We start from the raw sequence: 6,000 nt of genomic DNA on the forward strand, positions 1-6,000 counted from the left end.
TCTTTGCAARTTTAGGGAAAGACACTTTCCCTGTTCATTTTACAGACCCAGCAAGATGCTGGGTCTTGTCTGTTTTGTCACAGCCCTGGTGGAATTGCAGAGGAGCCAATTCCTCTTATCCAAGGAGGAATACAGTGTCAATGTCAAGAGTTGAACTCTTCCAGCAGGAAATTTTTACCAGAAATTATTCAAAATTTGTCCTGGATRCATCAGAAAAAAATACAAATAACATGTTACAAGTTACAAAATAATGAAACAGAGGCAAGAAGTTTAATAAGGTTGTCTCTATGAGGCAAGAGACATCTGCCCCAGGAAGCAGAGCTCCCCTACACTCCAGGCAATGTTTTCTGACATCCTCAAGGACCAGGCACTGGCCAAATCCAAACCAAACTGTCAGCTGGGATGGACCTGGAAGAAAGAGAATACAGAGAAAACATACCGCTGACAGGTGACAAAGAATAAAGAGAAGGAAAGTTTAGTGGGAGCTGAGTGCTCAAAATGGGCTGAGAGGGCRCTGGAGGGAGAGCAGAGCCCAGAGGGAAAACAAAGCAGCCCAGCAGAGCCCACAGCTCACAGAGGACCTCCAGGCCAGGTTTGTGCAGGCTGACCCACACTGCTGCAGCCAGGACAGTGTCCACAGCAGCCAAGGACACCACTGGGGCCCTGAGACGATTCTGCAGCCCCGTGGGGACCCAGTTMCAAATATTTTTTAGCTACTCCATTTTTATAAGGAAAACTTAATACGATGGTTTTCTCATGGTTGCAACCCCAGTACTCAATCTTTTGATGCCCTTGGCTTTCAGATAATTTTTTGTCAGAATCTCTGTCTTTTTGGTTTGTCTACTCACATCTTCATCAATGCATGGAAGCTAAAGCCTGAATTCAATTCAGAATGAAAACCCTCCAACCAGCTTGGATTACTTACTGGTCTTGCATATACCTTAGCTTTGGATGATGTTGCCCATCATTGCAGTTATCTAATTCCCTGAAGAGTGTACTTATTTCTTACATTTATCSTGAATTAAGGGCATCTGTTATACCTGCTAGCCTCCAAATGTATTTCACCAGAATAATATGATATGACCTTTCTGTCATTATCCATTAGTACTGATATAATATTTATTGTAATTCAGTCATTGACATAACCTTAGATTTACTTCTTTCCTCTACAACCTCCCGGTCTGGGATTCCTTCAGTCTTTATTTCATGGTCTGTTATACCTACACAGCTTTTTTTTCCTACACCATATGATCTCTGTTCTTTACCAAAGTAACCCCTTTGCTGATCTTATTGGTTTTGCATTATCTTCCAATCCTGTGCACAAGCTCACCTCTTCTCAGACAATATATAGTTTATCCTGTAAAAATTAAATCTTGTTATCCAAATTCTCAAGTCACAGAAACTGCTGGTAACCTTTCTGACCTCTGTCAGAAATTGTTTATTACACCACCTTGTTATGCAGTCCCCTTGGTGGATACATACCTTGGATTTATTACTTAAATATCTGCCCCATTATTCCTGATCAGCAGAGGAAAACTCAGATTATTTTTTTATAAATACTTCTCTTCCTCAATTAAACACATAAATCTCCCCCAGCTTGTTTCTTATTCATGAAATGACTTCTTTTTTCATCAGCCTTTTGTTGAAGAAAACATTTCCACAGTGRAAAGAAGTCTTCTAATTAAAAATATGAATATTTTGTTTAGATTATGTGATTATTAGCAGTGTTTAGCGATAACAGGATACAATAAAGTACAGTAAATTATGTTAATTTTCAAATCAAGCTGTGGAACAGAACAATAGAGGTAAAATAGTGATTCCACACAATGGCTTGATAGCAGTTTGCAATGGGACTGAAGCATTTAAATACCCAAGCCTGTGCCTTCTCACAAGCCATCAATACTTCTGCAGTTCCTGGAACCCATGCTGCCAATCTKATTGAAGTTTCCCCATCCTTCAAAAAAGTCCATGAGTACTTCTTATTAATCTGGGAATAATTCTATTGCTGGGAAAGACAAAGAAACCAGATCAGAGAGAGAAACACATAGAAATGTAGAGTCTTTCCTTTGGGGTGTGTTTCCACTTAATGAACTTTGTTCCAGACTTTTGAAAGAAATCCTGACTCAATTAATTTGTGGGAATTTTGCCACTTATTTCASTGGTGCAGGATGTCACCCCTCCTGTTCACATGGACACAGACCAGAACCTATGTGAGTTAGTAGCCCAGAGGCATGACAACATTTTCTTATATAAGCCAAGGTTTTCTCTTATTTCTACTTGACCCAAAAGAGGACCGTGGATTCTGTCAACTATAAACAAGACTTTGCTTTGGAGGTTAGCATACATCTCCACATATTTCTTCATTGCTTAAGGAACTTTTTTTCTGATAAACCCTTTCTCAGCCCAGACAGGCGCTTTTTTTTTTTTTTTTTTTTTTTTTTTTAATAGGAAGTGAAATGCAAGAGCATTCCCTAGAATCAAAAAGTAGTTCTTGGCTATTAGACTAATGCAAGCCATATTCTGAAGACCTCAACATGTTGCAAAACGTTGAATACTTCGAGTCTTTCTTTTACTTTCAACTACTGTTTGCTATGGGGACTTTTCAGCAAATGTGAATCAATTAGGAGATTAGGAGATGTTTGTTTTAGCAAACCCTGAATTGGCCTTCATTTTCCCAAAGTCTTCTATTTTGCCTACAGAAAATCGGTCTCAGTKAGGGGAAGTAATTAATTTAGAGCCAATTGATGACAAGTTTGAATCAATAGCTTTTTGTCTCCAATCCCATTATGTTTTGGCCAAACAGCATACAAAACCTAGTCATTAACAAGAATTGTCTAGTATCAGTCACTTCTAAACAACTTCCAGAGAAGTCCTGGAAATTATTATGAAAAGCTTATATGGAAAAAAAAATCTCTGAAAGGTTATGTCTGAAAGACAACAGATTTTTTAATATCTCTAATTTCTCTGCTCTACAATAGCATCCTGTTAATTTACTCTGTTAAACGATTCATCACATTGTAAGAGCCAAGGGGTATAAAGCTCTTCTGATGTGTACATTTAATCTAATGCTTTGATGAGACATGGTATTTCATTTAGTAGGAAATTTTTTTGTATCTTGTTAAACAATATAGTTCTTTCTTCTCAATATTTTTATGGCTCATCCAATTAAAAGTATATTGTAAAATTAAGATACCATATTCCACCTTGTGTTAGATGTAAATCTAGAAGGCTGTTTCCTGAAAAACAAATCAAATTGTCAAAGTCAAGCAAGATAAATACTTGGAGCATCTTAAAGCTCATCAGAAGCCCCATGTTAGGTGTCACCTRCTGCTGGATTATTCTAGCAGTAAATTACCACACTGCCTTAAAACCTTTGGCCAGTTTGATGCTGTAGGTCTAYRTCACTGTGTGGAGCAAAGATGATCTCTGCCCTCTGTGTTCACCCACTCAAACATGAGGAAAGCTTTCAATGACAAATCTCCACTAGCSAGCAGGTTGGRAAAAGTGGRTGTCACAGAGGACAAAAYTGAAATATGYAATAGGAAAAATGTCAGATGAGAARTAAGCATTTCTTCAGACCTTAGYACCAACCATGCAGAATAACTCGTGAATAGATTCTATGCAGTTCCACCCTATGAATGAGGTTCAGTCCAGGTCAATTTTCACTTTGGCATGGCAGGCTTTGAGGGAGAAGAGTAACAGAGGATTTCCCATTTTAGGGAGGGATGTTGTTGGCTATTTCCAGCAGTCATTGCTAAAGTTTCTGTTTTCCTTAGAGAAAAAATTAACTGCCTGGAATTAATAGTTGCAACCATTTTGCCTAGTAATTGACAGACAAGTCCAACAGAAATATCTCTCCTGATCTCAAAAAAAGTTAAGAAATAATCCCTAACTGAGACTTGCCACTTAAATTTAAAATGTCCCTAGACTGTATTTACAGGGTCTCTGGTTACAAGAATGGACACTAAAAAAATAACCACCTGCACAGGAAGTTTTAAAAGTTCATCTGCACTGCTGTATTCATGGTTGTTGTTTTTGTTTCCAGAAAAACAAAGCAAACTCTGTCTTTATTCAAACAGTTCTAACACGATAGCCTTGAATAAAAAGAATTATGTATTCTATCATATGCAAAAAATTCCCCACACTTTGTATAAAATTACTTTAAAATCATGTGAGACTTCATTTTCAGTTGCACCCATACTATGAAATCTTTCTTGCTGATTGAGTAGAGCAGAGATGTTGACCTAGTAACAGAATCTGGCAACCTATTTGTCCTTCTTTCCTGTAATAAAARCTCTTCTCCAAGACACATTGTCTGAGAAGAAACCAATCTCCTGTTTGACTTCATAGGTGAGCTAGGGATCGACTTGTTAAAATGTCAGTTTTCTCCAGGGGCTGTATTCTATCCCAATTAAACTGGGGCCAGTCAAAGGTCTCTTTTATTGTTGCATTARCTTTCAAGGAGCTAAGGGTGAGATAAGGACCACCCCCTGCACACACACTTAGATTTTAATGAATGTTAAATCTGCCTTATRAACAGGTAGCAAGCTCAAGTAAAGATTAATCAATGATAATGACATTTTTCTCTATTCTATCACATTCATGAGAATCTACCCAAACTTTTAAGCAGCTGAGCCAGGTTCAAAGCCAAAAGTCTCCCCACTTACTTCAAATGTCTGGGGCAGAAGTGATGCTGCCTGCCTCACTTGGAGCAACACTCACTCCTTGTCCTCACACCCCTTAAAGTATTTTATAGGTAACAAGTACCTATCATTTAATCTTAATGACAACATGGTCAATAATTATTATCACTGCCCTGATACGTCTCAATCCACTTTCTCACCTCTCACCTAACCCTTTGAAAGCCTTTTCTGGGAGCCTAACTCATTCTTCTAGTTTATCAGTGCTTATTTTATCTTTCCACTGTTCAGGACCTTAACAGGACTTTCACTGTTCTCTGCCCTTTTGGAGACATGATCACTATAACACAGTAGTGTGAAAATCTGTCTTCCTATGTCTGTTTGAAACTTGCTGATTTTTTTTTCTTCTTCTTTCCTCCTGTGAAATACCACAACATTTTTCAATTAAAGTAGGYTCTTGTTGCAATTGCTATCAAAGCACTGTTATCATAAAACATCTGTCCTAAATGTAAGAACATCTGTTTCCCAAACTCCTTCTTGGTCCCTAGATGACTCATTTCTTTGATAGCTTCTCTTTATAAAGGAAGTATTTTTTTCTTATTTTTTTGAGAGCTTGGCTCTTAAATTTTTCCTCTTCATTTAACATGTCATGCTAGTGCTCATGATATTAAGCTATGATGTTCTGTGCTTTTCCTGTCATTCTTTCCATAGGATAATACTTACCCACGAAATATCATTATTTCAGTATTTCTTATAAGAACAACTAGTCCTACACTGGTTCTCAAGTGCTGCCCAGGCAGCAAGGCAAATAATCCTGAATTTCATCCTCTCTGAAATGCTGACACTGAGGTTATGAAAACAGTCTAAGGACCACTGGCCCCAGATACCACTCAAGTTCATTAGAAGGCAGCCATTTAGCTTCTGTAACCTCTTTCAAAATTTTTTATTTCACATAAATATTGTTGAAACCAAGCATATCAACTCAGGTCTTCTAAATTACTCCCTGAATTTTGCAGTCCAGCCCTGCACAGCAGAGCAGAACATTACAACTTACCTTGCCAAAATCAAACAATATTAGACATTCAGGTCGCAGCTGAACTCCCACTAAAAATATGGAGCTGAATTTGTGTCATTCTTGCTGTGACTTTGTCAGGTTAAGTGGCAAATTATGCAATCACTATGGTACAATCCTTCTTACACACTATTTCTCCATTCAGCTCCTGGGCATGCACACAACTGCTGCATTGTCAGGAAGGTTCTCAGCAGTGATTTCCTTTTYATTTAACTTGAGCTGAGACCACTTTGATGGCGCCTTTTGATTCCGAGTCAGCGCGAGCAGCGCTGTGCCGAGCACACCTTG

This window comes from Malurus melanocephalus, unplaced genomic scaffold (assembly GCF_030028575.1).
Source record: "Malurus melanocephalus ecotype Western Australia unplaced genomic scaffold, MMel_1.1 scaffold_3, whole genome shotgun sequence".
Taxonomy (NCBI): domain Eukaryota; kingdom Metazoa; phylum Chordata; class Aves; order Passeriformes; family Maluridae; genus Malurus; species Malurus melanocephalus.